This window comes from Taudactylus pleione, unplaced genomic scaffold, assembly GCF_031769625.1.
Source record: "Taudactylus pleione unplaced genomic scaffold, aTauple2 ptg000085l, whole genome shotgun sequence".
Taxonomy (NCBI): Eukaryota; Metazoa; Chordata; class Amphibia; order Anura; family Myobatrachidae; genus Taudactylus; species Taudactylus pleione.
In genome coordinates, this window is record NW_028284487.1 from 9,644,686 (window position 1) to 9,671,392 (window position 26,707).

Below are 26,707 nucleotides of genomic sequence, written 5' to 3' on the forward strand. Positions count from 1 at the left end.
CCAGCAACAAAGTGCATGAAGACTGGGATCAACACATGGCATTGGCTAGAGTTAGCAGCCCTTGAAACTTGCTAGAGAACATCATAGACACATACAAAACAGAGAATTTTTAAATCCATGTTTGGAATAAACAAAAATGTCATCCTTTGGCTGATGCAGCATTTCTCTTTATGGCATACAGAGAAAACTTTTTCTCAAATATTGCAATATGGCAAATCTAAGAAATGCAAAGACAACTTAATCAATCAGGACTTTTTTTGGTGATTGAATCTACTGGGGATTAGGTTTTAAGAAGAGAAGAAGACCAGACCTTTACTCTAATTAGTGCACACTGAAGAAGTAACTTCTAAAAACCAGAATATCTAAAAACCATAGCACAAGTGATGGATTACTGCATTCTCATTGCAACTTTTCTTATTTCCAAATGTTTGACAAACATCTCTCCAGTTGAAAACTGATTTGAAACAGTTTCAAAATTAGTTTGGAGGAAAGAAACCACTGAAGTTGATGGGATTTATAGAAAGTTTCAATATAGATAAGCTATCCTAAAACTTTGAAAATTAAACTTTAAGGAAAATGAACAAAGTTAGGTCCCACCGAGATTTGAACTCGGATCATTGGATTCAAAGTCCAGAGTGCTCACCATTACACCATAGAACACTTTATCATAGAATCATCCTCTACTCAATATAGCTGATCTTTGAAATACTGAATGTTCTCCTGTTTTAGGTACATTTGGGATTTTTGTGTTTGCTGATGCTTTTATGTATGGCTGGTTCACTCAGTTGGTTAGAGCGTGGAGCTATTAAAATGCCAAGGTCACGGGTTTGATCCCCATATAAGCCATGTGCTTTTTTTTGTTATCCTACAAGAAATGCCAAGAAAGGATTTTATCCAGCAACAAAGTGCATGAAGAGTGGGATCAACACATGGCATTGGCTAGTTAGCAGCCCTTGAAACTTGCTAGAGAACATCATAGACACACACAAAACAGAGAATTTTTAAATCCATGTTAGGAATAAACAAAAATGTCATCCTTTGGCTGATGCAGCATTTCTCTATATGGCATACAGAGAAAACTTTTTCTCAAATATTGCAATATGGCAAATCTAAGAAATGCAAAGGCAACTTAATCAATCAGGACTTTATTTGGTGATTGAATCTACTGGGGACTAGGTTTTATGAAAAGAAGAAGACCAGACCTTTACTCTAATTAGTGCACACTGAAGAAGTAACTTCTAAAAACCAGAATATCTAAAAACCATAGCACAAGTGATGGATTACTGCATTCTCATTGCAACTTTTCTTATTTCCAAATGTTTGACAAACATCTCTCCAGTTGAAAACTGATTTGAAACAGTTTCAAAATTAGTTTGGAGGAAAGAAACCACTGAAGTTGATGGGATTTATAGAAAGTTTCAATATAGATAAGCTATCCTAAAACTTTGAAAATTAAACTTTAAGGAAAATGAACAAAGTTAGGTCCCACCGAGATTTGAACTCGGATCATTGGATTCAAAGTCCAGAGTGCTCACCATTACACCATAGAACCCTTTATCATAGAATCATCCACTACTCAATATAGCTGATCTTTGAAATACTGAATGTTCTCCTGTTTTAGGTACATTTGGCATTTTTGTGTTTGCTGATGCTTTTATGTATGGCTGGTTCACTCAGTTGGTTAGAGCGTGGAGATAATAATGCCAAGGTCACGGGTTTGATCCACATATAGGCCATGTGCTTTTACTTGTTGTCCTACAAGAAATGCCAAGAAAGGATTTTATCCAGCAACAAAGTGCATGAAGACTGGGATCAACACATGGCAATGGCTAGAGTTAGCAGCCATTGAAACTTGCTAGAGAACATCATAGACACATACAAAACAGAGAATTTTTAAATCCATGTTAGGAATAAACAAAAATGTCATCCTTTGGCTGATGCAGCATTTCTCTATATGGCATACAGAGAAAACTTTTTCTCAAATATAGCAATATGGCAAATCTACGAAATGCAAAGGCAACTTAATCAATCAGGACTTTTTTTGGTGATTGAATCTACTGGGGACATTGGTTTTAAGAAGAGAAGAATACCAGACCTTTACTCTAATTAGTGCACACTGAAGAAGTAACTTCTAAAAACCAGAATATCTAAAAACCATAGCACAAGTGATGGATTACTGCATTCTTTTAGCAGATTTTATTATTTCCAAATGTTTGACAAACATCTCTTCAGTTTGAAACTGATTTGAAACAGTTTCAAAATTAGTTTGGAGTAAAGAAAGCACTGAAGTTGATGGGATTATAGAAAGTTTCAATATAGATAAGCTATCATAAAACTTTGAAAATTAAACTTTAAGGAAAATGAACAAAGTTAGGTCCCACCGAGATTTGAACTTGGTTAACTGGATTCAAAGTCCAGAATGCTCACCATTACACCAAAGAACCCTTTATAATAGAATCTTCCTCTACTCAATATAGCTGATCTTTGAAATACTGAATGTTCTCCTGTTTTAGATACATTTGGCATTTTTGTGTTTGCTGATGCTTTTATGTATGGCTGGTTCACTCAGTTGGTTAGAGCGTGGAGCTAATAATGCCAAGGTCACGGGTTTGATCCCCATATAAGCCATGTGCTTTTTCTTGTTATCCTACAAGAAATGCCAAGAAAGGATTTTATCCAGCAACAAAGTGCATGAAGACTGGGATCAACACATGGCATTGGCTAGAGTTAGCAGCCCTTGAAACTTGCTAGAGAACATCATAGACACATACAAAACAGAGAATTTTTAAATCCATGTTTGGAATAAACAAAAATGTCATCCTTTGGCTGATGCAGCATTTCTCTTTATGGCATACAGAGAAAACTTTTTCTCAAATATTGCAATATGGCAAATCTAAGAAATGCAAAGACAACTTAATCAATCAGGACTTTTTTTGGTGATTGAATCTACTGGGGATTAGGTTTTAAGAAGAGAAGAAGACCAGACCTTTACTCTAATTAGTGCACACTGAAGAAGTAACTTCTAAAAACCAGAATATCTAAAAACCATAGCACAAGTGATGGATTACTGCATTCTCATTGCAACTTTTCTTATTTCCAAATGTTTGACAAACATCTCTCCAGTTGAAAACTGATTTGAAACAGTTTCAAAATTAGTTTGGAGGAAAGAAACCACTGAAGTTGATGGGATTTATAGAAAGTTTCAATATAGATAAGCTATCCTAAAACTTTGAAAATTAAACTTTAAGGAAAATGAACAAAGTTAGGTCCCACCGAGATTTGAACTCGGATCATTGGATTCAAAGTCCAGAGTGCTCACCATTACACCATAGAACACTTTATCATAGAATCATCCTCTACTCAATATAGCTGATCTTTGAAATACTGAATGTTCTCCTGTTTTAGGTACATTTGGGATTTTTGTGTTTGCTGATGCTTTTATGTATGGCTGGTTCACTCAGTTGGTTAGAGCGTGGAGCTATTAAAATGCCAAGGTCACGGGTTTGATCCCCATATAAGCCATGTGCTTTTTTTTGTTATCCTACAAGAAATGCCAAGAAAGGATTTTATCCAGCAACAAAGTGCATGAAGAGTGGGATCAACACATGGCATTGGCTAGTTAGCAGCCCTTGAAACTTGCTAGAGAACATCATAGACACACACAAAACAGAGAATTTTTAAATCCATGTTAGGAATAAACAAAAATGTCATCCTTTGGCTGATGCAGCATTTCTCTATATGGCATACAGAGAAAACTTTTTCTCAAATATTGCAATATGGCAAATCTAAGAAATGCAAAGGCAACTTAATCAATCAGGACTTTATTTGGTGATTGAATCTACTGGGGACTAGGTTTTATGAAAAGAAGAAGACCAGACCTTTACTCTAATTAGTGCACACTGAAGAAGTAACTTCTAAAAACCAGAATATCTAAAAACCATAGCACAAGTGATGGATTACTGCATTCTCATTGCAACTTTTCTTATTTCCAAATGTTTGACAAACATCTCTCCAGTTGAAAACTGATTTGAAACAGTTTCAAAATTAGTTTGGAGGAAAGAAACCACTGAAGTTGATGGGATTTATAGAAAGTTTCAATATAGATAAGCTATCCTAAAACTTTGAAAATTAAACTTTAAGGAAAATGAACAAAGTTAGGTCCCACCGAGATTTGAACTCGGATCATTGGATTCAAAGTCCAGAGTGCTCACCATTACACCATAGAACCCTTTATCATAGAAACATCCACTACTCAATATAGCTGATCTTTGAAATACTGAATGTTCTCCTGTTTTAGGTACATTTGGCATTTTTGTGTTTGCTGATGCTTTTATGTATGGCTGGTTCACTCAGTTGGTTAGAGCGTGGAGCTATTAAAATGCCAAGGTCACGGGTTTAATCCCCATATAAGCCATGTGCTTTTTCTTGTTATCCTACAAGAAATGCCAAGAAAGGATTTTATCCAGCAACAAAGTGCATGAAGAGTGGGATCAACACATGGCATTGGCTAGTTAGCAGCCCTTGAAACTTGCTAGAGAACATCATAGACACACACAAAACAGAGAATTTTTAAATCCATGTTAGGAATAAACAAAAATGTCATCCTTTGGCTGATGCAGCATTTCTCTATATGGCATACAGAGAAAACTTTTTCTCAAATATTGCAATATGGCAAATCTAAGAAATGCAAAGGCAACTTAATCAATCAGGACTTTATTTGGTGATTGAATCTACTGGGGACTAGGTTTTATGAAGAGAAGAAGACCAGACCTTTACTCTAATTAGTGCACACTGAAGAAGTAACTTCTAAAAACCAGAATATCTAAAAACCATAGCACAAGTGATGGATTACTGCATTCTTTTTGCAAATTTTATTATTTCCAAATGTTTGACAAACATCTCTCCAGTTGAAAACTGATTTGAAACAGTTTCAAAATTAGTTTGGAGTAAAGAAACCACTGAAGTTGGTGGGATTATAGAAAGTTTCAATATAGATAAGCTATCATAAAACTTTGAAAATTAAACTTTAAGGAAAATGAACAAAGTTAGGTCCCACAGAGATTTGAACTCGGATCACTTGATTCAAAGTCCAGAGTGCTCACCGTTACACCATAGAACCCTTTATTATAGAATTTTCCTCTACTCAATATAGCTGATCTTTGAAATACTGAATGTTCTCCTGTTTTAGGTACATTTGGCATTTTTGTGTTTGCTGATGCTTTTATGTATGGCTGGTTCACTCAGTTGGTTAGAGCGTGGAGATAATAATGCCAAGGTCACGGGTTTGATCCACATATAGGCCATGTGCTTTTACTTGTTGTCCTACAAGAAATGCCAAGAAAGGATTTTATCCAGCAACAAAGTGCATGAAGACTGGGATCAACACATGGCAATGGCTAGAGTTAGCAGCCATTGAAACTTGCTAGAGAACATCATAGACACATACAAAACAGAGAATTTTTAAATCCATGTTAGGAATAAACAAAAATGTCATCCTTTGGCTGATGCAGCATTTCTCTATATGGCATACAGAGAAAACTTTTTCTCAAATATAGCAATATGGCAAATCTACGAAATGCAAAGGCAACTTAATCAATCAGGACTTTTTTTGGTGATTGAATCTACTGGGGACATTGGTTTTAAGAAGAGAAGAATACCAGACCTTTACTCTAATTAGTGCACACTGAAGAAGTAACTTCTAAAAACCAGAATATCTAAAAACCATAGCACAAGTGATGGATTACTGCATTCTTTTAGCAGATTTTATTATTTCCAAATGTTTGACAAACATCTCTTCAGTTTGAAACTGATTTGAAACAGTTTCAAAATTAGTTTGGAGTAAAGAAAGCACTGAAGTTGATGGGATTATAGAAAGTTTCAATATAGATAAGCTATCATAAAACTTTGAAAATTAAACTTTAAGGAAAATGAACAAAGTTAGGTCCCACCGAGAATTGAACTCGGATCACTGGATTCAAAGTCCAGAGTGCTCACCATTACACCATAGAACCCTTTATTATATAATCTTCCTCTACTCAATATAGCTGATCTTTGAAATACTGAATGTTCTCCTGTTATAGGTACATTTGGCATTTTTGTGTTTGCTGATGCTTTTATGTATGGCCGGTTTGCTCAGTTGGTTAGAGCGTGGAGCTAATAATGCCAAGCACACGGGTTTGATCCACATATAAGCCATGTGCTTTTTCTTGTTATCCTACAAGAAATGCCAAGAAAGGATTTTATCCAGCAACAAAGTGCATGAAGAGTGGGATCAACACATGGCATTGGCTAGAGTTAGCAGCCCTTGAAACTTGCTAGAGAACATCATAGACACATACAAAACAGAGAATTTTTAAATCCTTGTTAGGAATAAACAAAAATGTCATCCTTTGGCTGATGCAGCATTTCTCTATATGGCATACAGAGAAAACTTTTTCTCAAATATTGCAATATGGCAAATTGAAGAAATGCAAAGGCAACTTAATCAATCAGGACTTTTTTTGGTGATTGAATCTACTGGGGACTAGGTTTTAAGAAGAGAAGAAGACCAGACATTTACTCTAATTAGTGCACACTGAAGAAGTAACTTCTAAAAACCAGAATATCTAAAAACCATAGCACAAGTGATGGATTACTGCATTCTCATTGCAACTTTTCTTATTTCCAAATGTTTGACAAACATCTCTCCAGTTGAAAACTGATTTGAAACAGTTTCAAAATTAGTTTGGAGGAAAGAAACCACTGTAGTTGATGGGATTTATAGAAAGTTTCAATATAGATAAGCTATCCTAAAACTTTGAAAATTAAACTTTAAGGAAAATGAACAAAGTTAGGTCCCACCGAGATTTGAACTCGGATCATTGGATTCAAAGTCCAGAGTGCTCACCATTACACCATAGAACCCTTTATCATAGAATCATCCTCTACTCAATATAGCTGATCTTTGAAATACTGAATGTTCTCCTGTTTTAGGTACATTTGGCATTTTTGTGTTTGCTGATGCTTTTATGTATGGCTGGTTCACTCAGTTGGTTAGAGCGTGGAGCTATTAAAATGCCATGGTCACGGGTTTGATCCACATATAAGCCATGTGCTTTTTCTTGTTATCCTACAAGAAATGCCAAGAAAGGATTTTATCCAGCAACAAAGTGCATGAAGAGTGGGATCAACACATGGCATTGGCTAGTTAGCAGCCCTTGAAACTTGCTAGAGAACATCATAGACACACACAAAACAGAGAATTTTTAAATCCATGTTAGGAATAAACAAAAATGTCATCCTTTGGCTGATGCAGCATTTCTCTATATGGCATACAGAGAAAACTTTTTCTCAAATATTGCAATATGGCAAATCTAAGAAATGCAAAGGCAACTGAATCAATCAGGACTTTATTTGGTGATTGAATCTACTGGGGACTAGGTTTTATGAAGAGAAGAAGACCAGACCTTTACTCTAATTAGTGCACACTGAAGAAGTAACTTCTAAAAACCAGAATATCTAAAAACCATAGCACAAGTGATGGATTACTGCATTCTTTTTGCAAATTTTATTATTTCCAAATGTTTGACAAACATCTCTCCAGTTGAAAACTGATTTGAAACAGTTTCAAAATTAGTTTGGAGTAAAGAAACCACTGAAGTTGATGGGATTATAGAAAGTTTCAATATAGATAAGCTATCATAAAACTTTGAAAATTAAACTTTAAGGAAAATGAACAAAGTTAGGTCCCACCGAGATTTGAACTCGGATCACTTGATTCAAAGTCCAGAGTGCTCACCGTTACACCATAGAACCCTTTATTATAGAATCTTCCTCTACTCAATATAGCTGATCTTTGAAATACTGAATGTTCTCCTGTTTTAGGTACATTTGGCATTTTTGTGTTTGCTGATGCTTTTATGTATGGCTGGTTCCTCAGTTGGTTAGAGCGTGGAGATAATAATGCCAAGGTCACGGGTTTGATCCACATATAGGCCATGTGCTTTTACTTGTTGTCCTACAAGAAATGCCAAGAAAGGATTTTATCCAGCAACAAAGTGCATGAAGACTGGGATCAACACATGGCAATGGCTAGAGTTAGCAGCCCTTGAAACTTGCTAGAGAACATCATAGACACACACAAAACAGAGAATTTTTAAATCCATGTTAGGAATAAACAAAAATGTCATCCTTTGGCTGATGCAGCATTTCTCTATATGGCATACAGAGAAAACTTTTTCTCAAATATTGCAATATGGCAAATCTAAGAAATGCAAAGGCAACTTAATCAATCAGGACTTTTTTTGGTGATTGAATCTACTGGGGACTAGGTTTTAAGAAGAGAAGAAGACCAGACCTTTACTCTAATTAGTGCACACTGAAGAAGTAACTTCTAAAAACCAGAATATCTAAAAACCATAGCACAAGTGATGGATTTCTGGATTCTTTTTGCAAATTTTATTATTTCCAAATGTTTAACAAACATCTCTCCAGTTGAAAACTGATTTGAAACAGTTTCAAAATTAGTTTGGAGTAAAGAAACCACTGAAGTTGATGGGATTATAGAAAGTTTCAATATAGATAAGCTATCATAAAACTTTGAAAATTAAACTTTAAGGAAAATGAACAAAGTTAGGTCCCACCGAGATTTGAACTCAGATCACTTGATTCAAAGTCCAGAGTGCTCACCGTTACACCATAGAACACTTTATTATAGAATCTTCCTCTACTCAATATAACTGATCTTTGAAATACTGAATGTTCTCCTGTTTTAGGTACATTTGGCATTTTTGTGTTTGCTGATGCTTTTATGTATGGCTGGTTCACTCAGTTGGTTAGAGCGTGGAGATAATAATGCCAAGGTCACGGGTTTGATCCACATATAGGCCATGTGCTTTTACTTGTTGTCCTACAAGAAATGCCAAGAAAGGATTTTATCCAGCAACAAAGTGCATGAAGACTGGGATCAACACATGGCAATGGCTAGAGTTAGCAGCCCTTGAAACTTGCTAGAGAACATCATAGACACATACAAAACAGAGAATTTTTAAATCCATGTTAGGAATAAACAAAAATGTCATCCTTTGGCTGATGCAGCATTTCTCTATATGGCATACAGAGAAAACTTTTTCTCAAATATAGCAATATGGCAAATCTACGAAATGCAAAGGCAACTTAATCAATCAGGACTTTTTTTGGTGATTGAATCTACTGGGGACTAGGTTTTAAGAAGAGAAGAATACCAGACCTTTACTCTAATTAGTGCACACTGAAGAAGTAACTTCTAAAAACCAGAATATCTAAAAACCATAGCACAAGTGATGGATTACTGCACTCTTATTGCAAATTTTCTTATTTCCAAATGTTTGACAATCATTTCTCCAGTTGAAAACTGATTTGAAACAGTTTCAAAATTAGTTTGGAGTAAAGAAACCACTGAAGTTGATGGGATTTATAGAAAGTTTCAATATAGATAAGCTATCATAAAACTTTGAAAAATAAACTTTAAGGAAAATGAACAAAGTTATGTCCCACCAAGCTTTGAACTCAGATCACTAGATTCAAAGTCCAGAGTGCTCACCATTACACCATAGAACCCTTTATTATAGAGTCTTCCTCTACTCAATATAGCTGATCTTTGAAATACTGAATGTTCTCCTGTTTTAGGTACATTTGGCATTTTTGTGTTTGCTGATGCTTTTATGTATGGCCGGTTTGCTCAGTTGGTTAGAGCGTGGAGCTAATAACGCCAAGGTCATGGGTTCGATCCCCATATAGGCCATGTGCTTTTTCTTGTTGTCCTACAAGAAATGCCAAGAAGGGATTTTATCCAGCGACAAAGTGCATGAAGACTGGGATCAACACATGGCATTGGCTAGAGTTAGCAGCCCTTGAAACTTGCTAGAGAACATCATAGACACATACAAAACAGAGAATTTTTAAATCCATGTTAGGAATAAACAAAAATGTCATCCTTTGGCTGATGCAGCATTTCTCTATATGGCATACAGAGAAAACTTTTTCTCAAATATAGCAATATGGCAAATCTAAGAAATGCAAAGGCAACTTAATCAATCAGGACATTTTTTTGGTGATTGAATCTACTGGGGACTAAGTTTTAAGATGAGAAGAAGACCAGACCTTTACTCTAATTAGTGCACACTGAAGAAGTAAATTCTAAAAACCAGAATATCTAAAAACCATAGCACAAGTGATGGATTACTGCATTCTTATTGCAACTTTTCTTATTTCCAAATGTTTGACAAACATCTCTCCAGTTGAAAACTGATTTGAAACAGTTTCAAAATTAGTTTGGAGTAAAGAAACCACTGAAGTTGATGGGATTATAGAAAGTTTCAATATAGATAAGCTATCCTAAAACTTTGAAAATTAAACTTTAAGGAAATTGAACAAAGTTAGGTCCCTCCGAGATTTGAACTCGGATCACTGGATTCAAAGTCCAGAGTGCTCACCGTTACACCATAGAACCCTTTATTATAGAAGCTTCCTCTACTCAATATAGCTGATCTTTGAAATACTGAATGTTCTCCTGTTTTAGGTACATTTGGCATTTTTGTGTTTGCTGATGCTTTTATGTATGGCCGGTTTGCTCAGTTGGTTAGAGCGTGGAGCTAATAACGCCAAGGTCACGGGTTCGATCCACATATAGGCCATTTGCTTTTTCTTGTTGTCCTACAAGAAAAGCCAAGAAGGGATTTTATCCAGCGACAAAGTGCATGAAGACTGGGATCAATACAAGGCATTGGCTAAAGTTAGCAGCCCTTGAAACTTGCTAGAGAACATCATAGACACACACAAAACAGAGAATTTTTAAATCCATGTTAGGAATAAACAAAAATGTCATCCTTTGGCTGATGCAGCATTTCTCTATATGGCATACAGAGAAAACTTTTTCTCAAATATTGCAATATGGCAAATCTAAGAAATGCAAAGGCAACTTAATCAATCAGGACTTTTTTTGGTGATTGAATCTACTGGGGACTAGGTTTTAAGAAGAGAAGAAGACCAGACCTTTACTCTAATTAGTGCACACTGAAGAAGTAACTTCTAAAAACCAGAATATCTAAAAACCATAGCACAAGTGATGGATTACTGCATTCTTTTTGCAAATTTTATTATTTCCAAATGTTTGACAAACATCTCTCCAGTTGAAAACTGATTTGAAACAGTTTCAAAATTAGTTTGGAGTAAAGAAACCACTGAAGTTGATGGGATTATAGAAAGTTTCAATATAGATAAGCTATCATAAAACTTTGAAAATTAAACTTTAAGGAAAATGAACAAAGTTAGGTCCCACCGAGATTTGAACTCAGATCACTTGATTCAAAGTCCAGAGTGCTCACCGTTACACCATAGAACACTTTATTATAGAATCTTCCTCTACTCAATATAGCTGATCTTTGAAATACTGAATGTTCTCCTGTTTTAGGTACATTTGGCATTTTTGTGTTTGCTGATGCTTTTATGTATGGCTGGTTCACTCAGTTGGTTAGAGCGTGGAGATAATAATGCCAAGGTCACGGGTTTGATCCACATATAGGCCATGTGCTTTTACTTGTTGTCCTACAAGAAATGCCAAGAAAGGATTTTATCCAGCAACAAAGTGCATGAAGACTGGGATCAACACATGGCAATGGCTAGAGTTAGCAGCCCTTGAAACTTGCTAGAGAACATCATAGACACATACAAAACAGAGAATTTTTAAATCCATGTTAGGAATAAACAAAAATGTCATCCTTTGGCTGATGCAGCATTTCTCTATATGGCATACAGAGAAAACTTTTTCTCAAATATAGCAATATGGCAAATCTACGAAATGCAAAGGCAACTTAATCAATCAGGACATTTTTTGGTGATTGAATCTACTGGGGACTAGGTTTTAAGAAGAGAAGAATACCAGACCTTTACTCTAATTAGTGCACACTGAAGAAGTAACTTCTAAAAACCAGAATATCTAAAAACCATAGCACAAGTGATGGATTACTGCACTCTTATTGCAAATTTTCTTATTTCCAAATGTTTGACAATCATTTCTCCAGTTGAAAACTGATTTGAAACAGTTTCAAAATTAGTTTGGAGTAAAGAAACCACTGAAGTTGATGGGATTTATAGAAAGTTTCAATATAGATAAGCTATCATAAAACTTTGAAAAATAAACTTTAAGGAAAATGAACAAAGTTAGGTCCCACCAAGCTTTGAACTCGGATCACTAGATTCAAAGTCCAGAGTGCTCACCATTACACCATAGAACCCTTTATTATAGAGTCTTCCTCTACTCAATATAGCTGATCTTTGAAATACTGAATGTTCTCCTGTTTTAGGTACATTTGGCATTTTTGTGTTTGCTGATACTTTTATGTATGGCCGGTTTGCTCAGTTGGTTAGAGCGTGGAGCTAATAACGCCAAGGTCATAGGTTCGATCCCCATGTAGGCCATGTGCTTTTTCTTGTTGTCCTACAAGAAATGCCAAGAAGGGATTTTATCCAGCGACAAAGTGCATGAAGACTGGGATCAACACATGGCATTGGCTAGAGTTAGCAGCCCTTGAAACTTGCTAGAGAACATCATAGACACATACAAAACAGAGAATTTTTAAATCCATGTTAGGAATAAACAAAAATGTCATCCTTTGGCTGATGCAGCATTTCTCTATATGGCATACAGAGAAAACTTTTTCTCAAATATAGCAATATGGCAAATCTAAGAAATGCAAAGGCAACTTAATCAATCAGGACATTTTTTTGGTGATTGAATCTACTGGGGACTAAGTTTTAAGATGAGAAGAAGACCAGACCTTTACTCTAATTAGTGCACACTGAAGAAGTAAATTCTAAAAACCAGAATATCTAAAAACCATAGCACAAGTGATGGATTACTGCATTCTTATTGCAACTTTTCTTATTTCCAAATGTTTGACAAACATCTCTCCAGTTGAAAACTGATTTGAAACAGTTTCAAAATTAGTTTGGAGTAAAGAAACCACTGAAGTTGATGGGATTATAGAAAGTTTCAATATAGATAAGCTATCCTAAAACTTTGAAAATTAAACTTTAAGGAAATTGAACAAAGTTAGGTCCCTCCGAGATTTGAACTCGGATCACTGGATTCAAAGTCCAGAGTGCTCACCGTTACACCATAGAACCCTTTATTATAGAAGCTTCCTCTACTCAATATAGCTGATCTTTGAAATACTGAATGTTCTCCTGTTTTAGGTACATTTGGCATTTTTGTGTTTGCTGATGCTTTTATGTATGGCCGGTTTGCTCAGTTGGTTAGAGCGTGGAGCTAATAACGCCAAGGTCACGGGTTCGATCCACATATAGGCCATTTGCTTTTTCTTGTTGTCCTACAAGAAAAGCCAAGAAGGGATTTTATCCAGCGACAAAGTGCATGAAGACTGGGATCAATACAAGGCATTGGCTAAAGTTAGCAGCCCTTGAAACTTGCTAGAGAACATCATAGACACACACAAAACAGAGAATTTTTAAATCCATGTTAGGAATAAACAAAAATGTCATCCTTTGGCTGATGCAGCATTTCTCTATATGGCATACAGAGAAAACTTTTTCTCAAATATTGCAATATGGCAAATCTAAGAAATGCAAAGGCAACTTAATCAATCAGGACTTTTTTTGGTGATTGAATCTACTGGGGACTAGGTTTTAAGAAGAGAAGAAGACCAGACCTTTACTCTAATTAGTGCACACTGAAGAAGTAACTTCTAAAAACCAGAATATCTAAAAACCATAGCACAAGTGATGGATTACTGCATTCTTTTTGCAAATTTTATTATTTCCAAATGTTTGACAAACATCTCTCCAGTTGAAAACTGATTTGAAACAGTTTCAAAATTAGTTTGGAGTAAAGAAACCACTGAAGTTGATGGGATTATAGAAAGTTTCAATATAGATAAGCTATCATAAAACTTTGAAAATTAAACTTTAAGGAAAATGAACAAAGTTAGGTCCCACCGAGATTTGAACTCAGATCACTTGATTCAAAGTCCAGAGTGCTCACCGTTACACCATAGAACACTTTATTATAGAATCTTCCTCTACTCAATATAGCTGATCTTTGAAATACTGAATGTTCTCCTGTTTTAGGTACATTTGGCATTTTTGTGTTTGCTGATGCTTTTATGTATGGCTGGTTCACTCAGTTGGTTAGAGCGTGGAGATAATAATGCCAAGGTCACGGGTTTGATCCACATATAGGCCATGTGCTTTTACTTGTTGTCCTACAAGAAATGCCAAGAAAGGATTTTATCCAGCAACAAAGTGCATGAAGACTGGGATCAACACATGGCAATGGCTAGAGTTAGCAGCCCTTGAAACTTGCTAGAGAACATCATAGACACATACAAAACAGAGAATTTTTAAATCCATGTTAGGAATAAACAAAAATGTCATCCTTTGGCTGATGCAGCATTTCTCTATATGGCATACAGAGAAAACTTTTTCTCAAATATAGCAATATGGCAAATCTACGAAATGCAAAGGCAACTTAATCAATCAGGACATTTTTTGGTGATTGAATCTACTGGGGACTAGGTTTTAAGAAGAGAAGAATACCAGACCTTTACTCTAATTAGTGCACACTGAAGAAGTAACTTCTAAAAACCAGAATATCTAAAAACCATAGCACAAGTGATGGATTACTGCACTCTTATTGCAAATTTTCTTATTTCCAAATGTTTGACAATCATTTCTCCAGTTGAAAACTGATTTGAAACAGTTTCAAAATTAGTTTGGAGTAAAGAAACCACTGAAGTTGATGGGATTTATAGAAAGTTTCAATATAGATAAGCTATCATAAAACTTTGAAAAATAAACTTTAAGGAAAATGAACAAAGTTAGGTCCCACCAAGCTTTGAACTCGGATCACTAGATTCAAAGTCCAGAGTGCTCACCATTACACCATAGAACCCTTTATTATAGAGTCTTCCTCTACTCAATATAGCTGATCTTTGAAATACTGAATGTTCTCCTGTTTTAGGTACATTTGGCATTTTTGTGTTTGCTGATGCTTTTATGTATGGCCGGTTTGCTCAGTTGGTTAGAGCGTGGAGCTAATAACGCCAAGGTCATAGGTTCGATCCCCATGTAGGCCATGTGCTTTTTCTTGTTGTCCTACAAGAAATGCCAAGAAGGGATTTTATCCAGCGACAAAGTGCATGAAGACTGGGATCAACACATGGCATTGGCTAGAGTTAGCAGCCCTTGAAACTTGCTAGAGAACATCATAGACACATACAAAACAGAGAATTTTTAAATCCATGTTAGAAATAAACAAAAATGTCATCCTTTGGCTGATGCAGCATTTCTCTATATGGCATACAGAGAAAACTTTTTCTCAAATATAGCAATATGGCAAATCTAAGAAATGCAAAGGCAACTTAATCAATCAGGACATTTTTTTGGTGATTGAATCTACTGGGGACTAAGTTTTAAGATGAGAAGAAGACCAGACCTTTACTCTAATTAGTGCACACTGAAGAAGTAAATTCTAAAAACCAGAATATCTAAAAACCATAGCACAAGTGATGGATTACTGCATTCTTATTGCAACTTTTCTTATTTCCAAATGTTTGACAAACATCTCTCCAGTTGAAAACTGATTTGAAACAGTTTCAAAATTAGTTTGGAGTAAAGAAACCACTGAAGTTGATGGGATTTATAGAAAGTTTCAATATAGATAAGCTATCCTAAAACTTTGAAAATTAAACTTTAAGGAAATTGTACAAAGTTAGGTCCCACCGAGATTTGAACTCGGATCACTGGATTCAAAGTCCAGAGTGCTCACCGTTACACCATAGAACCCTTTATTATAGAATCTTCCTCTACTCAATATAGCTGATCTTTGAAATACTGAATGTTCTCCTGTTTTAGGTACATTTGGCATTTTTGTGTTTGCTGATGCTTTTATGTATGGCCGGTTTGCTCAGTTGGTTAGAGCGTGGAGCTAATAACACCAATGTCACGGGTTCGATCCACATATAGGCCATTTGCTTTTTCTTGTTGTCCTACAAGAAAAGCCAAGAAGGGATTTTATCCAGCGACAAAGTGCATGAAGACTGGGATCAATACAAGGCATTGGCTAAAGTTAGCAGCCCTTGAAACTTGCTAGAGAACATCATAGACACACACAAAACAGAGAATTTTTAAATCCATGTTAGGAATAAACAAAAATGTCATCCTTTGGCTGATGCAGCATTTCTCTATATGGCATACAGAGAAAACTTTTTCTCAAATATTGCAATATGGCAAATCTAAGAAATGCAAAGGCAACTTAATCAATCAGGACTTTTTTTGGTGATTGAATCTACTGGGGACTAGGTTTTAAGAAGAGAAGAAGACCAGACCTTTACTCTAATTAGTGCACACTGAAGAAGTAACTTCTAAAAACCAGAATATCTAAAAACCATAGCACAAGTGATGGATTACTGCATTCTTTTTGCAAATTTTATTATTTCCAAATGTTTGACAAACATCTCTCCAGTTGAAAACTGATTTGAAACAGTTTCAAAATTAGTTTGGAGTAAAGAAACCACTGAAGTTGATGGGATTATAGAAAGTTTCAATATAGATAAGCTATCATAAAACTTTGAAAATTAAACTTTAAGGAAAATGAACAAAGTTAGGTCCCACCGAGATTTGAACTCGGATCACTTGATTCAAAGTCCAGAGTGCTCACCGTTACACCATAGAACCCTTTATTATAGAATCTTCCTCTACTCAATATAGCTGATCTTTGAAATACTGAATGTTCTCCTGTTTTAGGTACATTTGGCATTTTTGTGTTTGCTGCTGCTTTTATGTATGGCTGGTTCACTCAGTTGGTTAGAGCGTGGAGATAATAATGCCAAGGTCACGGGTTTGATCCACATATAGGCCATGTGCTTTTACTTGTTGTCCTACAAGAAATGCCAAGAAAGGATTTTATCCAGCAACAAAGTGCATGAAGACTGGGATCAACACATGGCATTGGCTAGAGTTAGCAGCCCTTGAAACTTGCTAGAGAACATCATAGACACATACAAAACAGAGAATTTTTAAATCCATGTTAGGAATAAACAAAAATGTCATCCTTTGGCTGATGCAGCATTTCTCTATATGGCATACAGAGAAAACTTTTTCTCAAATATAGCAATATGGCAAATCTACGAAATGCAAAGGCAACTTAATCAATCAGGACTTTTTTTGGTGATTGAATCTACTGGGGACTAGGTTTTAAGAAGAGAAGAAGACCAGACCTTTACTCTAATTAGTGCACATTGAAGAAGTAACTTCTAAAAACCAGAATATCTAAAAACCATAGCACAAGTGATGGATTACTGCATTCTTATTGCAACTTTTCTTATTTCCAAATGTTTGACAAACATCTCTCCAGTTGAAAACTGATTTGAAACAGTTTCAAAATTAGTTTGGAGTAAAGAAACCACTGAAGTTGATGGGATTTATAGAAAGTTTCAATATAGATAAGCTATCCTAAAACTTTGAAAATTAAACTTTAAGGAAAATGAACAAAGTTAGGTCCCACCGAGATTTGAACTCGGATCACTGGATTCAAAGTCCAGAGTGCTCACCATTACACCATCGAACCCTTTATTATAGAATCATCCTCTACTCAATATAGCTGATCTTTGAAATACTGAATGTTCTCCTGTTTTAGGTACATTTGGCATTTTTGTGTTTGCTGATGCTTTTATGTATGGCTGGTTCACTCAGTTGGTTAGAGCGTGGAGCTAATAATGCCAAGGTCACGGGTTTGATCCACATATAAGCCATGTGCTTTTTCTTGTTATCCTACAAGAAATGCCAAGAAAGGATTTTATCCAGCAACAAAGTGCATGAAGAGTGGGATCAACACATGGCATTGGCTAGAGTTAGCAGCCCTTGAAACTTGCTAGAGAACATCATAGACACATACAAAACAGAGAATTTTTAAATCCATGTTAGGAATAAACAAAAATGTCATCCTTTGGCTGATGCAGCATTTCTCTATATGGCATACAGTGAAAACTTTTTCTCAAATATTGCAATATGGCAAATCTAAGAAATGCAAAGGCAACTTAATCAATCAGGACTTTTTTTGGTGATTGAATCTACTGGGGACTAGGTTTTAAGAAGAGAAGAAGACCAGACCTTTACTCTAATTAGTGCACACTGAAGAAGTAACTTCTAAAGACCAGAATATCTAAAAACCATAGCACAAGTGATGGATTACTGCATTCTTTTTGCAAATTTTATTATTTCCAAATGTTTGACAAACATCTCTCCAGTTGAAAACTGATTTGAAACAGTTTCAAAATTAGGTTGGAGTAAAGAAACCACTGAAGTTGATGGGATTTATAGAAAGTTTCAATATAGATAAGCTATCATAAAACTTTGAAAATTAAACTTTAAGGAAAATGAGCAAAGTTAGGTCCCACCGAGATTTGAACTTGGATCACTGGATTCAAAGTCCAGAGTGCTCACCATTACACCATAGAACCCTTTATTATAGAATCTTCCTCTACTCAATATAGCTGATCTTTGAAATACTGAATGTTCTCCTGTTTTAGGTACATTTGGCATTTTTGTGTTTGCTGATGCTTTTATGTATGGCTGGTTCACTCAGTTGGTTAGTGCGCGGAGATAATAATGCCAAGGTCACGGGTTTGATCCACATATAGGCCATGTGCTTTTACTTGTTGTCCTACAAGAAATGCCAAGAAAGGATTTTATCCAGCAAGAAAGTGCATGAAGACTGGGATCAACACATGGCATTGGCTAGAGTTAGCAGCCCTTGAAACTTGCTAGAGAACATCATAGACACATACAAAACAGAGAATTTTTAAATCCATGTTAGGAATAAACAAAAATGTCATCCTTTGGCTGATGCAGCATTTCTCTATATGGCTTACAGAGAAAACTTTTTCTCAAATATAGCAATATTGCAAATCTACGAAATGCAAAGGCTACTTAATCAATCAGGACTTTTTTTGGTGATTGAATCTACTGGGGACTAGGTTTTAAGAAAAGAAGAAGACCAGACCTTTACTCTAATTAGTGCACACTGAAGAAGTAACTTCTAAAAACCAGAATATCTAAAATCCATAGCACAAGTGATGGATTACTGCATTCTTTTTGCAAATTTTATTATTTCCAAATGTTTGACAAACATCTCTCCAGTTGAAAACTGATTTGAAACAGTTTCAAAATTAGTTTGGAGTAAAGAAACCACTGAAGTTGATGGGATTATAGAAAGTTTCAATATAGATAAGCTATCATATAACTTTGCAAATTAAACTTTAAGGAAAATGAACAAAGTTAGGTCCCACCGAGATTTGAACTCGGATCACTTGATTCAAAGTCCAGAGTGCTCACTGTTACACCATAGAACCCTTTATTATAGAATCTTCCTCTACTCAATATAACTGATCTTTGAAATACTGAATGTTCTCCTGTTTTAGGTACATTTGGCATTTTTGTGTTTGCTGATGCTTTTATGTATGGCTGGTTCACTCAGTTGGTTAGAGCGTGGAGATAATAATGCCAAGGTCACGGGTTTGATCCACATATAGGCCATGTGCTTTTACTTGTTGTCCTACAAGAAATGCCAAGAAAGGATTTTATCCAGCAACAAAGTGCATGAAGACTGGGATCAACACATGGCATTGGCTAGAGTTAGCAGCCCTTGAAACTTGCTAGAGAACATCATAGACACATACAAAACAGAGAATTTTTAAATCCATGTTAGGAATAAACAAAAATGTCATCCTTTGGCTGATGCAGCATTTCTCTATATGGCATACAGAGAAAACTTTTTCTCAAATATTGCAATATGGCAAATCTAAGAAATGCAAAGGCAACTTAATCAATCAGGACTTTTTTTGGTGATTGAATCTACTGGGGACTAGGTTTTAAGAAGAGAAGAAGACCAGACCTTTACTCTAATTAGTGCACACTGAAGAAGTAACTTCTAAAAACCAGAATATCTAAAAACCATAGCACAAGTGATGGATTACTGCATTCTTTTAGCAGATTTTATTATTTCCAAATGTTTGACAAACATCTCTTCAGTTTGAAACTGATTTGAAACAGTTTCAAAATTAGTTTGGAGTAAAGAAAGCACTGAAGTTGATGGGATTATAGAAAGTTTCAATATAGATAAGCTATCATAAAACTTTGAAAATTAAACTTTAAGGAAAATGAACAAATTTAGGTCCCACCGAGAATTGAACTCGGATCACTGGATTCAAAGTCCAGAGTGCTCACCATTACACCATAGAACCCTTTATTATATAATCTTCCTCTACTCAATATAGCTGATCTTTGAAATACTGAATGTTCTCCTGTTATAGGTACATTTGGCATTTTTGTGTTTGCTGATGCTTTTATGTATGGCCGGTTTGCTCAGTTGGTTAGAGCGTGGAGCTAATAATGCCAAGCACACGGGTTTGATCCCCATATAAGCCATGTGCTTTTTCTTGTTATCCTACAAGAAATGCCAAGAAAGGATTTTATCCAGCAACAAAGTGCATGAAGAGTGGGATCAACACATGGCATTGGCTAGAGTTAGCAGCCCTTGAAACTTGCTAGAGAACATCATAGACACATACAAAACAGAGAATTTTTAAATCCATGTTAGGAATAAACAAAAATGTCATCCTTTGGCTGATGCAGCATTTCTCTCTATGGCATACAGAGAAAACTTTTTCTCAAATATTGCAATATGGCAAATCTAAGAAATGCAAAGACAACTTAATCAATCAGGACTTTTTTTGGTGATTGAATCTACTGGGGATTAGGTTTTAAGAAGAGAAGAAGACCAGACCTTTACTCTAATTAGTGCACACTGAAGAAGTAACTTCTAAAAACCAGAATATCTAAAAACCTTAGCACAAGTGATGGATTACTGCATTCTCATTGCAACTTTTCTTATTTCCAAATGTTTGACAAACATCTCTCCAGTTGAAAACTGATTTGAAACAGTTTCAAAATTAGTTTGGAGTAAAGAAACCACTGAAGTTGATGGGATTATAGAAAGTTTCAATATAGATAAGGTATCATAAAACTTTGAAAATTAAACTTTAAGGAAAATGAACAAAGTTAGGTCCCACCGAGATTTGAACTCAGATCACTTGATTCAAAGTCCAGAGTGCTCACCGTTACACCATAGAACACTTTATTATAGAATCTTCCTCTACTCAATATAGCTGATCTTTGAAATACTGAATGTTCTCCTGTTTTAGGTACATTTGACATTTTTGTGTTTGCTGATGCTTTTATGTATGGCTGGTTCACTCAGTTGGTTAGAGCGTGGAGATAATAATGCCAAGGTCACGGGTTTGATCCACATATAGGACATGTGCTTTTACTTGTTGTCCTACAAGAAATGCCAAGAAAGGATTTTATCCAGCAACAAAGTGCATGAAGACTGGGATCAACACATGGCAATGGCTAGAGTTAGCAGCCCTTGAAACTTGCTAGAGAACATCATAGACACACACAAAACAGAGAATTTTTAAATCCATGTTAGGAATAAACAAAAATGTCATCCTTTGGCTGATGCAGCATTTCTCTATATGGCATACAGAGAAAACTTTTTCTCAAATATTGCAATATGGCAAATCTAAGAAATGCAAAGGCAACTTAATCAATCAGGACTTTTTTTGGTGATTGAATCTACTGGGGACTAGGTTTTAAGAAGAGAAGAAGACCAGACCTTTACTCTAATTAGGGCACACTGAAGAAGTAACTTCTAAAAACCAGAATATCTAAAAACCATAGCACAAGTGATGGATTACTGCATTCTTTTTGCAAATTTTATTATTTCCAAATGTTTGACAAACATCTCTCCAGTTGAAAACTGATTTGAAACAGTTTCAAAATTAGTTTGGAGTAAAGAAACCACTGAAGTTGATGGGATTATAGAAAGTTTCAATATAGATAAGCTATCATAAAACTTTGAAAATTAAACTTTAAGGAAAATGAACAAAGTTAGGTCCCACCGAGATTTGAACTCGGATCACTTGATTCAAAGTCCAGAGTGCTCACCGTTACACCATAGAACCCTTTATTATAGAATCTTCCTCTATTCAATATAGCTGATCTTTGAAATACTGAATGTTCTCCTGTTTTAGGTACATTTGGCATTTTTGTGTTTGCTGCTGCTTTTATGTATGGCTGGTTCACTCAGTTGGTTAGAGCGTGGAGATAATAATGCCAAGGTCACGGGTTTGATCCACATATAGGCCATGTGCTTTTACTTGTTGTCCTACAAGAAATGCCAAGAAAGGATTTTATCCAGCAACAAAGTGCATGAAGACTGGGATCAACACATGGCATTGGCTAGAGTTAGCAGCCCTTGAAACTTGCTAGAGAACATCATAGACACATACAAAACAGAGAATTTTTAAATCCATGTTAGGAATAAACAAAAATGTCATCCTTTGGCTGATGCAGCATTTCTCTATATGGCATACAGAGAAAACTTTTTCTCAAATATTGCAATATGGCAAATCTAAGAAATGCAAAGGCAACTTAATCAATCAGGACTTTTTTTGGTTATTGAATCTACTGGGGACTAGGTTTTAAGAAGAGAAGAATACCAGACCTTTACTCTAATTAGTGCACACTGAAGAAGTAACTTCTAAAAACCAGAATATCTAAAAACCATAGCACAAGTGATGGATTACTGCACTCTTATTGCAACTTTTCTTATTTCCAAATGTTTGACAAACATCTCTCCAGTTGAAAACTGATTTGAAACAGTTTCAAAATTAGTTTGGAGTAAAGAAACCACTGAAGTTCATGGGATTTATAGAAAGTTTCAATATAGATAAGCTATCCTAAAACTTTGAAAATTAAACTTTAAGGAAATTGAACAAAGTTAGGTCCCACCGAGATTTGAACTCGGATCACTGGATTCAAAGTCCAGAGTGCTCACCGTTACACCATAGAACCCTTAATTATAGAATCTTCCTCTACTCAATATAGCTGATCTTTGAAATACTGAATGTTCTCCTGTTTTAGGTACATTTGGCATTTTTGTGTTTGCTGATGCTTTTATGTATGGCCGGTTTGCTCAGTTGGTTAGAGCGTGGAGCTAATAACGCCAAGGTCACGGGTTCGATCCACATATAGGCCATTTGCTTTTTCTTGTTGTCCTACAAGAAAAGCCAAGAAGGGATTTTATCCAGCGACAAAGTGCATGAAGACTGGGATCAATACAAGGCATTGGCTAAAGTTAGCAGCCCTTGAAACTTGCTAGAGAACATCATAGACACACACAAAACAGAGAATTTTTAAATCCATGTTAGGAATAAACAAAAATGTCATCCTTTGGCTGATGCAGCATTTCTCTATATGGCATACAGAGAAAACTTTTTCTCAAATATTGCAATATGGCAAATCTAAGAAATGCAAAGGCAACTTAATCAATCAGGACTTTTTTTGGTTATTGAATCTACTGGGGACTAGGTTTTAAGAAGAGAAGAAGACCAGACCTTTACTCTAATTAGGGCACACTGAAGAAGTAACTTCTAAAAACCAGAATATCTAAAAACCATAGCACAAGTGATGGATTACTGCATTCTTTTTGCAAATTTTATTATTTCCAAATGTTTGACAAACATCTCTCCAGTTGAAAACTGATTTGAAACAGTTTCAAAATTAGTTTGGAGTAAAGAAACCACTGAAGTTGATGGGATTATAGAAAGTTTCAATATAGATAAGCTATCATAAAACTTTGAAAATTAAACTTTAAGGAAAATGAACAAAGTTAGGTCCCACCGAGATTTGAACTCGGATCACTTGATTCAAAGTCCAGAGTGCTCACCGTTACACCATAGAACCCTTTATTATAGAATCTTCCTCTACTCAATATAGCTGATCTTTGAAATACTGAATGTTCTCCTGTTTTAGGTACATTTGGCATTTTTGTGTTTGCTGATGCTTTTATGTATGGCTGGTTCACTCAGTTGGTTAGAGCGTGGAGATAATAATGCCAAGGTCACGGGTTTGATCCACATATAGGCCATGTGCTTTTACTTGTTGTCCTACAAGAAATGCCAAGAAAGGATTTTATCCAGCAACAAAGTGCATGAAGACTGGGATCAACACATGGCATTGGCTAGAGTTAGCAGCCCTTGAAACTTGCTAGAGAACATCATAGACACATACAAAACAGAGAATTTTTAAATCCATGTTAGGAATAAACAAAAATGTCATCCTTTGGCTGATGCAGCATTTCTCTATATGGCATACAGAGAAAACTTTTTCTCAAATATAGCAATATGGCAAATCTACGAAATGCAAAGGCAACTTAATCAATCAGGACTTTTTTTGGTGATTGAATCTACTGGGGACTAGGTTTTAAGAAGAGAAGAAGACCAGACCTTTACTCTAATTAGTGCACATTGAAGAAGTAACTTCTAAAAACCAGAATATCTAAAAACCATAGCACAAGTGATGGATTACTGCATTCTTATTGCAACTTTTCTTATTTCCAAATGTTTGACAAACATCTCTCCAGTTGAAAACTGATTTGAAACAGTTTCAAAATTAGTTTGGAGTAAAGAAACCACTGAAGTTGATGGGATTTATAGAAAGTTTCAATATAGATAAGCTATCCTAAAACTTTGAAAATTAAACTTTAAGGAAAATGAACAAAGTTAGGTCCCACCGAGATTTGAACTCGGATCACTGGATTCAAAGTCCAGAGTGCTCACCATTACACCATCGAACCCTTTATTATAGAATCATCCTCTACTCAATATAGCTGATCTTTGAAATACTGAATGTTCTCCTGTTTTAGGTACATTTGGCATTTTTGTGTTTGCTGATGCTTTTATGTATGGCTGGTTCACTCAGTTGGTTAGAGCGTGGAGCTAATAATGCCAAGGTCACGGGTTTGATCCCCATATAAGCCATGTGCTTTTTCTTGTTATCCTACAAGAAATGCCAAGAAAGGATTTTATCCAGCAACAAAGTGCATGAAGAGTGGGATCAACACATGGCATTGGCTAGAGTTAGCAGCCCTTGAAACTTGCTAGAGAACATCATAGACACATACAAAACAGAGAATTTTTAAATCCATGTTAGGAATAAACAAAAATGTCATCCTTTGGCTGATGCAGCATTTCTCTATATGGCATACAGAGAAAATTTTTCTCAAATATTGCAATATGGCAAATCTACGAAATGCAAAGGCAACTTAATCAATCAGGACTTTTTTTGGTGATTGAATCTACTGGGGACTAGGTTTTAAGAAGAGAAGAAGACCAGACCTTTACTCTAATTAGGGCACACTGAAGAAGTAACTTCTAAAAACCAGAATATCTAAAAACCATAGCACAAGTGATGGATTACTGCATTCTTATTGCAACTTTTCTTATTTCCAAATGTTTGACAAACATCTCTCCAGTTGAAAACTGATTTGAAACAGTTTCAAAATTAGTTTGGAGTAAAGAAACCACTGAAGTTGATGGGATTATAGAAAGTTTCAATATAGATAAGCTATCATAAAACTTTGAAAATTAAACTTTAAGGAAAATGAACAAAGTTAGGTCCCACCGAGATTTGAACTCGGATCACTTGATTCAAAGTCCAGAGTGCTCACCGTTACACCATAGAACCCTTTATTATAGAATCATCCTCTACTCAATATAGCTGATCTTTGAAATACTGAATGTTCTCCTGTTTTAGGTACATTTGGCATTTTTGTGTTTGCTGATGCTTTTATGTATGGCTGGTTCACTCAGTTGGTTAGAGCGTGGAGCTAATAATGCCAAGGTCACGGGTTTGATCCCCATATAAGCCATGTGCTTTTTCTTGTTATCCTACAAGAAATGCCAAGAAAGGATTTTATCCAGCAACAAAGTGCATGAAGAGTGGGATCAACACATGGCATTGGCTAGAGTTAGCAGCCCTTGAAACTTGCTAGAGAACATCATAGACACATACAAAACAGAGAATTTTTAAATCCATGTTAGGAATAAACAAAAATGTCATCCTTTGGCTGATGCAGCATTTCTCTATATGGCATACAGAGAAAACTTTTTCTCAAATATTGCAATATGGCAAATCTAAGAAATGCAAAGGCAACTTAATCAATCAGGACTTTTTTTGGTTATTGAATCTACTGGGGACTAGGTTTTAAGAAGAGAAGAATACCAGACCTTTACTCTAATTAGTGCACACTGAAGAAGTAACTTCTAAAAACCAGAATATCTAAAAACCATAGCACAAGTGATGGATTACTGCACTCTTATTGCAACTTTTCTTATTTCCAAATGTTTGACAAACATCTCTCCAGTTGAAAACTGATTTGAAACAGTTTCAAAATTAGTTTGGAGTAAAGAAACCACTGAAGTTCATGGGATTTATAGAAAGTTTCAATATAGATAAGCTATCCTAAAACTTTGAAAATTAAACTTTAAGGAAATTGAACAAAGTTAGGTCCCACCGAGATTTGAACTCGGATCACTGGATTCAAAGTCCAGAGTGCTCACCGTTACACCATAGAACCCTTAATTATAGAATCTTCCTCTACTCAATATAGCTGATCTTTGAAATACTGAATGTTCTCCTGTTTTAGGTACATTTGGCATTTTTGTGTTTGCTGATGCTTTTATGTATGGCCGGTTTGCTCAGTTGGTTAGAGCATGGAGCTAATAACGCCAAGGTCACGGGTTCGATCCACATATAGGCCATTTGCTTT

At 35.5% G+C, this 26,707-nt stretch overlaps 20 non-coding genes across 20 annotated transcripts; all 20 read right to left on the bottom strand.

Moving 5' to 3' along the window:
• Positions 1–588: 588 nt before the first annotated feature.
• Positions 589–660, bottom strand: TRNAQ-UUG (transfer RNA glutamine (anticodon UUG)). Its single transcript has one exon. It is a non-coding gene; the product is annotated as a tRNA-Gln (tRNA).
• Positions 661–1,480: 820 nt separating this feature from the next.
• On the bottom strand, positions 1,481–1,552 carry TRNAQ-UUG (transfer RNA glutamine (anticodon UUG)). Its single transcript has one exon. It is a non-coding gene; the product is annotated as a tRNA-Gln (tRNA).
• A 1,712-nt stretch (positions 1,553–3,264) lies between these two features.
• On the bottom strand, positions 3,265–3,336 carry TRNAQ-UUG (transfer RNA glutamine (anticodon UUG)). Its single transcript has one exon. It is a non-coding gene; the product is annotated as a tRNA-Gln (tRNA).
• Positions 3,337–4,156: 820 nt separating this feature from the next.
• TRNAQ-UUG (transfer RNA glutamine (anticodon UUG)) lies at positions 4,157–4,228 on the bottom strand. Its single transcript has one exon. It is a non-coding gene; the product is annotated as a tRNA-Gln (tRNA).
• Positions 4,229–5,939: 1,711 nt separating this feature from the next.
• TRNAQ-UUG (transfer RNA glutamine (anticodon UUG)) lies at positions 5,940–6,011 on the bottom strand. Its single transcript has one exon. It is a non-coding gene; the product is annotated as a tRNA-Gln (tRNA).
• An 820-nt stretch (positions 6,012–6,831) lies between these two features.
• On the bottom strand, positions 6,832–6,903 carry TRNAQ-UUG (transfer RNA glutamine (anticodon UUG)). The gene has a single exon. It is a non-coding gene; the product is annotated as a tRNA-Gln (tRNA).
• Positions 6,904–7,722: 819 nt separating this feature from the next.
• TRNAQ-UUG (transfer RNA glutamine (anticodon UUG)) lies at positions 7,723–7,794 on the bottom strand. Its single transcript has one exon. It is a non-coding gene; the product is annotated as a tRNA-Gln (tRNA).
• A 2,602-nt stretch (positions 7,795–10,396) lies between these two features.
• Positions 10,397–10,468, bottom strand: TRNAQ-UUG (transfer RNA glutamine (anticodon UUG)). Its single transcript has one exon. It is a non-coding gene; the product is annotated as a tRNA-Gln (tRNA).
• Positions 10,469–13,071: 2,603 nt separating this feature from the next.
• TRNAQ-UUG (transfer RNA glutamine (anticodon UUG)) lies at positions 13,072–13,143 on the bottom strand. The gene has a single exon. It is a non-coding gene; the product is annotated as a tRNA-Gln (tRNA).
• A 2,604-nt stretch (positions 13,144–15,747) lies between these two features.
• Positions 15,748–15,819, bottom strand: TRNAQ-UUG (transfer RNA glutamine (anticodon UUG)). Its single transcript has one exon. It is a non-coding gene; the product is annotated as a tRNA-Gln (tRNA).
• An 819-nt stretch (positions 15,820–16,638) lies between these two features.
• On the bottom strand, positions 16,639–16,710 carry TRNAQ-UUG (transfer RNA glutamine (anticodon UUG)). Its single transcript has one exon. It is a non-coding gene; the product is annotated as a tRNA-Gln (tRNA).
• An 820-nt stretch (positions 16,711–17,530) lies between these two features.
• Positions 17,531–17,602, bottom strand: TRNAQ-UUG (transfer RNA glutamine (anticodon UUG)). Its single transcript has one exon. It is a non-coding gene; the product is annotated as a tRNA-Gln (tRNA).
• Positions 17,603–18,422: 820 nt separating this feature from the next.
• Positions 18,423–18,494, bottom strand: TRNAQ-UUG (transfer RNA glutamine (anticodon UUG)). Its single transcript has one exon. It is a non-coding gene; the product is annotated as a tRNA-Gln (tRNA).
• Positions 18,495–20,204: 1,710 nt separating this feature from the next.
• On the bottom strand, positions 20,205–20,276 carry TRNAQ-UUG (transfer RNA glutamine (anticodon UUG)). Its single transcript has one exon. It is a non-coding gene; the product is annotated as a tRNA-Gln (tRNA).
• Positions 20,277–21,986: 1,710 nt separating this feature from the next.
• Positions 21,987–22,058, bottom strand: TRNAQ-UUG (transfer RNA glutamine (anticodon UUG)). The gene has a single exon. It is a non-coding gene; the product is annotated as a tRNA-Gln (tRNA).
• Positions 22,059–22,878: 820 nt separating this feature from the next.
• TRNAQ-UUG (transfer RNA glutamine (anticodon UUG)) lies at positions 22,879–22,950 on the bottom strand. The gene has a single exon. It is a non-coding gene; the product is annotated as a tRNA-Gln (tRNA).
• Positions 22,951–23,769: 819 nt separating this feature from the next.
• Positions 23,770–23,841, bottom strand: TRNAQ-UUG (transfer RNA glutamine (anticodon UUG)). Its single transcript has one exon. It is a non-coding gene; the product is annotated as a tRNA-Gln (tRNA).
• An 820-nt stretch (positions 23,842–24,661) lies between these two features.
• Positions 24,662–24,733, bottom strand: TRNAQ-UUG (transfer RNA glutamine (anticodon UUG)). Its single transcript has one exon. It is a non-coding gene; the product is annotated as a tRNA-Gln (tRNA).
• An 818-nt stretch (positions 24,734–25,551) lies between these two features.
• Positions 25,552–25,623, bottom strand: TRNAQ-UUG (transfer RNA glutamine (anticodon UUG)). The gene has a single exon. It is a non-coding gene; the product is annotated as a tRNA-Gln (tRNA).
• Positions 25,624–26,443: 820 nt separating this feature from the next.
• Positions 26,444–26,515, bottom strand: TRNAQ-UUG (transfer RNA glutamine (anticodon UUG)). The gene has a single exon. It is a non-coding gene; the product is annotated as a tRNA-Gln (tRNA).
• Between the last annotated feature and the right edge of the window lie 192 nt (positions 26,516–26,707).